Raw genomic sequence first — 5,918 nt, 5'->3', positions numbered from 1 at the left:
CATTCTGCACCATGGCGTTGGTGGAGGTCTGCGGCAGGGAGGGGAATGGGAGGCGAACAGTAAGGCCACCAGTATTAAACAGCGGCTCGAGCGCCATTAATGGAGAGGAAGGCGGGCGGCCATGGAAGTCAAAGGGCTCGCTTCCCAGTGAGCTTGCGCAGCGTATAGCTCGCACACTTCCCAGTGAGCCTGCGCATTGGAGGACACCTTGCATGCCTCTCGGTCAGCCTGTGCACCGGACTGCACTCGCACACCTCCCGTTCAGTCAAGGTCAAGCAGCTGTCCGCACGGCACCTCCTACAGCCATTAAAACCAAGACACATGGCGTCACGTGAATGGTTAACAGTATGCACATGGTTTGAATTTGAATTATGCACATAAATGCATTGAAAACTCAGTTAATGCATAAAAATGTCCAAACAAACCCCGAAAAATCACAAAAATTGACACAATACTCCTGTTGTTCTATGTTGACACGAGAAAAAAATTTGAAAGCAATAAGAGGCAATGGATATCCTTTCGTCCCCAAAGGTGGGACGTTCCCTACCGAAACCATCATGCTTGTTGTGAGAAGCTCTGGTTTGTGAGAAGCATATACCCAAACCTGCCCCAAATGGGAGAAAAAATTACCATGGCATGTTGATGCCACTCCATGATAGCATGCCAAGTTTCATGAATTTCAGACGAGTTTTGGATTTACTAGAATTTGAAAACTAGGCATCTCAATGTTTTGCTGGCAATCAACGGTGCCCCAGTGTTTGAAATTCATTCCCATTTCTTGCAAGGGACCTAAGCATGCACCCAAGGAGCCATATTTGATTTTCAACCAATTTATATGCACTGGAGCATGTGCATGTAGTTCAAATTTGAAGTATGCACATAAATGCATTGAAAACTCAGTTAATGCATAAAAATGTTCAAACGAACCCCGAAAAACACAAAAATTGACACAACACTCCTGTTATTCTAGTTGACACGGGAAAAAATTTGAAAGCAATAAGAGGCAATGGATATCGTTTCGTCCCCAAAGGTGGGACGTTCCCTACCAAAATCATCATGCCTGTTGTGAGAAGCTCTGGTTTGTGAGAAGCATATACCCAAACCTGCCTCAAATTGGACAAAAATTTACCATGGCATGTTGATGCCGCTCCATGATAGCATGCCAAGTTTCATGAATTTCAGACGAGTTTTGGATTTACTAGAATTTAAAAACCGGGCATCTCAACATTTTGCCAGCAATCAATAGTGCCCTGGTGTTTGAATTTCATTCCCATCTCTTGCATGGGACCTAGAAATTCACCCAAGGACACAGATTATATTTTCAACTAACTTTAGTGCATTGGAGCATGTGCTTGTAGTTCAAATTTGAATTATGCACATAAAATGCCTAGAAAATCCAGTTAATGCATAAAAATGTCCAAACGAACCACGAAAAATCACAAAAATTGACACAACACTCCTGTTGTTCTATGTTGACACTAGAAATGTTTTGGAAGCAATAAGAGGCAATGGATATCGTTTCGTCCCCAAAGGTGGGACGTTCCCTATCGAGAACCCTCATGCTTGTTGTGAGAAGCTCTAGTTTGTGAGAAGCTTATACCCGAAACCTGCCCCAAATGGGACAATTTTTTACCACGGCATGTTGATGCCGATCCATGATAGCATGCCAAGTTTCTTGAATTTCAGACGAGTTTTGGATTTACTATAATTTAAAAACCAGGCATCTGAATGTTTTGCCAGCAATCAACAGTGCCCTGCTATTTGAATTTCATTCCCATCTCTTGCATGGGACCTAGAACTCACCCAAGGACACACATGTGATTTTTCAACCAACTTTGGTGCATTGGAGCATGTGCTTGTAGTTCAAATTTGAATTACGCACATAAAATGCCTAGAAAACCCAGTTAATGTATAAAAAAGGCCAAACGAACCCCGAAAAATTCATTCCATTTCTTGCATGGGACCTAAGCATGCACTGAAGGACACAGATTTGATTTTTCAACCAATTTGTATGCACTGGAGCATGTGCATGTAGTTTAATTTTGAATTGTGCACCTGAAATGGCTAGAAAACCAGTTTAATGTATAAAATGTCCAAACGAACCCTGAATAATTCCAATTCTTTTACGACACACATATAGTTGCATGTTCACTGCAGATAAAAAGTCTAGCAATTCAAACAGCGTCCATTGCCGCTGTGACCCCATTTTGTAATTCAAATCAAGTATATCCCACACAGTTTATTATCACCAACCGTGTGAGATGTAGTACAAAATATCTTGGAGCATCGTCGGTGTATAGTATGCCTATGGCTTACGCGAGAAGGTGCGTCGGCTACAGTCCACAGCGGGTGTGTCAAGCACACTAGCTCGCTGCCCAAAAACTCCCACCTCTGCATCCCTCGCAATCTCGAAAATATTACTGCCTCGTAATCTCGAAAATATCTACTGCCTGGAAGGTTTTAATGTTTGATAGCACACGATTAGTATGTGCGGACCGTGTGCAATGTATGTTACTCCCGCTCTGCTTCAGTCCCTTAATTTAAATTTTCAGTAGCCCCGGCATTTTACTCCCGCCTCTGCATCCCTCGAAATCTCAAAAATATCTGCTCGCCCTTGATCCAAATTTTCAGTAGCCCTGCCTTCTTACTCCCGCCTAGTAAAAATTTTAGTTGCTGCAGTATTTCCTCAAACACAACCTTATCCCCCTGCCCCCCTCCACACACACCCGAAAACCTCCGCTCACACAATCACACACAACCCTCAAAACCATTGGTAGGTCGCCGCCATCGCCGGCGCCTCCATCTTCAACCTCTGCCTGTGTGCCAGGGAGCTCGAGGAGCCAATGGCCAAAAGGAGGTTTATCGCGGCCTTTTCGCCCGATGCCGGCGAGGTGGCCGCCGAGGTGTCCCCGTCGTTCTCCGCGGGCCCGATCCACCGTCGCCGGTCCCCTGATCCGCCCGCCGCCGCAACCCTACGCCGGTTCGAGGACTTCCCCGTCCTTCCTCGGACCCGGCAGCCGACGAAGTCCTACCTCGGGGTCTGGCAGCGGCGGTGGGGGACGTGGGTCGCCGAGATTACAAATCGAGAGACCCACACCCGTCGGTGGCTTGGTAGCTTCCAAACGGCCGATCTCGCGGCCATGGAGTACGACCGCTGGCAGGTCCGCTACCACGGCGCGGTGGCTAGGCTTAATTTCCCCTTCGGCACACGTCCGGTCGACCTCGTTCTGCCAGAGCGAGGGGTGGTGAGCTCGGCTATGGCGTGGGAGGACCGCGAGGCGTGGGAGCGCCTCGAGGCCGAGGCCGCCGACGAGGCCTACATGTAAGAGCTCCGCCGGTAGCACCCGAAGCTCGTGGAGGCGGAGCGGGCGATCGTTGCCGGCGCGGAGAGCGGCGAGGTTATCGCGCTCTCCTTCGATGACAAGGTCAAAGGTGGCGAGGACGGCGGCGCGGAAGGCGGCGAGGTTATCGCGCTCTCCTCTGATGACGAGGTCAAAGGCGGCGGCGACGACGGCGCGGAGGGTGTCGAGGTGGGCCCCGAGGACGAGGAGATCGACGTCGACGAGTGGAGGAGTGCCTTCCCCAATGACCCCAACGACGGTACTGGCTCGGACCCGGCTCGCGGCACACCGTACATGACGAGGAATGATTGGCTCGACTCTACTTCGACCGAAAGTAGTTTAGCTTAGTTTAATTTATGTTTTATGTTCGGTTATGCAAAACTATCTATGTTTATGTTTGAATGCATGCTACTTTCGGTTGAACCTGCTTTAAACTTGATCAAATTGAAGTTTACAACCTCAAGTTTAGGGGATCAACTAGAAAGGGCCAAAAATTGCTGGAGAGTATATATATATATATATATATATATATATATATATATATATATATATATATATGGTGGTCTATTATGATAACACCCTGTAGAGTCTTATTCTGCACACCAAACTCTTATTCTGCTAACACCCCAAACCGACACGACCAAACAAAAAGCACAAAAAGCGTCCACCCCACATGGCCCGACCCACTCCCTCCCTCCCCAAACCGCCCAACTTCTCCACCACGGTCAAATCCCCACCAGCCCCCACCTCCCTCCTCCGATGCACCTCGCCCCGATCCACCTGCTGCTCTGCCGGGGAGGCACGCCGTCGTACCCGTCCGACGCGCCGCCCCATCCCCACCGGCTTCTTCCCTCGCCGGCACCACAACCTTCTCCCCCGCCCCGCGGCCCCCTTCCCCATCCGGCTTCTTCCCCGCTGGCATGACGGCCTCCTCCCCCATCTGGCATCTTCCCCCGCCGGCCCCGCGGCCTCCTCCCCGGCGCCGCCACGCACCTGGCCGTGCGCCAGCCGGGGAGCGAACTCCCCTGCTCCCGCGCCTCCCTCGTGCTTACTTCTCCCCGCCGCCGCATCGGGTGCAACCGGCGCTCCTGCCACTGCCTCGATCTGGTACCAAAAAGGAGCTCCTCTCCGGCAGGGCATCGGGCTGGGTCACCACAACCTGATTCGTGTGTCGCGTGCCTCCTACAGCCCCATCGACGAGACGTCGAGATCAAAAGGGCTAGTGAGTCCCTTCTCCTCTGCCACATCCTCCTCCTATTTCCCTTGTGCTACCCTTCCTCCTCTCTGGGCACAACGAGCTCCTCCGAGGAGGATCCACCACAGCCGGCCAACGGTGCTCGTCTTGGCCAATATGGGTCGAGGCCACCCATAGGTGAGCTCCTGCCAGCATCCTAGCTCTCCCGCCACAGACCAATACCCCGATGAGATCCCTTGATCATTACCCCTCATCTGTCAGCAGTTTCAGCGACGGGTACAGTTGTGGCCTGGGTCGCATTCGTGCAGCTCAGTCCGCATGAATGATGCCATTCGCCGGAGCGTTGGCGTGCAGTTCGGTGGGCCAGCACAGAGTTGCTACTGGTACGGATGCAGTTGTCTTTTTAGATTTGCAACGCATGGTAGTTGCTAGTGCATATCACAAGTGGGTCATCGTGAAGTTTGGCTGGTTCCAGTGATGATTTTTCATGTAAAACGTATCCATGTATGGTTTGCGGTCCTCAAAAACTGTTGTGTTGCTAGCCTACGATGGGGACGGTGGCTGATGTGGGCATGGAGCAGGAGGCTGCCGTCGCTGCCGCTCAATTTTGACCAGCTCGTATGAGCCCGCAACCACCCAACAAGTTCAGAGTTTGTGTGTTCAGTGCAGTACTACAGTGCAAATTCAGTGCAGTACCCATAGTGCAATGTAGTGCAGTTTCAGTTTCAGAGTCTCATTCGAGGCCTCGTGGTGCTATCCTCACTTAACTTTTGGTGTGCAGTGTTGTTCGCCAATGTACACAGTGCACTTCACCGACGTGTGCAGTGCGGTTTGGTTTGCTTGTTTGTGCTTTCTTCGGCGGTTTCACTGCAGTTTTGCAGCTCAGCAGCTCATGTCAGACTTCTTCTGTAAATTTTGATGGACTAGGCTGTAAAATTTTAAAAGATTGATGTAGCTCATATACTGAAAAGTTTGCTGGTTTTGCTCCATGAAAAACTAACAAGGCAGTTCGCTCCATCCATTGTTTTTCATATTTTGGAAAAATAATTTGTAGTGCACTTGTAACGAAGGAGAAGAGAACATGTCATTTTGTTGTAAAAAATGGATGTGGATGAATGCTTGCGTGTAATGTGTCGCTGTTCAGTGTAAAATATTATGCGAAAAATGTTGGCGAAACACCAAAATAGTAATGCGTTTCACTTTGATATATGTCGCGGTTCGCTTGCCTCGTCTTTGCGGTCCACTCTCGTTCATAAAAAAAGTTGAAAAAAAGACAACAAAAACTTGTTTGAGAAAAATTACGTCCAACAAAAGAAATTGGGCAGATCGCTTGCCCGTTCGATGCAGTGCGGTCGGCCGTATGATATTGTTCATCCAAAAAA

General features: G+C 49.6%; 1 long non-coding RNA gene across 1 annotated transcript; it reads left to right on the top strand.

Moving 5' to 3' along the window:
- Nucleotides 1–4,033: 4,033 nt before the first annotated feature.
- LOC119332181 lies at nt 4,034–5,519 on the top strand. The gene is made up of 2 exons (XR_005160843.1): nt 4,034–4,919; nt 5,079–5,519. It is a non-coding gene; the product is annotated as an uncharacterized LOC119332181 (long non-coding RNA).
- Nucleotides 5,520–5,918: the final 399 nt, after the last annotated feature.

Source organism: Triticum dicoccoides, chromosome 1B, assembly GCF_002162155.2.
Source record: "Triticum dicoccoides isolate Atlit2015 ecotype Zavitan chromosome 1B, WEW_v2.0, whole genome shotgun sequence".
In the NCBI taxonomy this organism is placed as follows: Eukaryota; Viridiplantae; Streptophyta; class Magnoliopsida; order Poales; family Poaceae; genus Triticum; species Triticum dicoccoides.
Note: the sequence above shows the minus strand (reverse complement) of the source record. Positions and strands in the feature narration are given on the sequence as shown.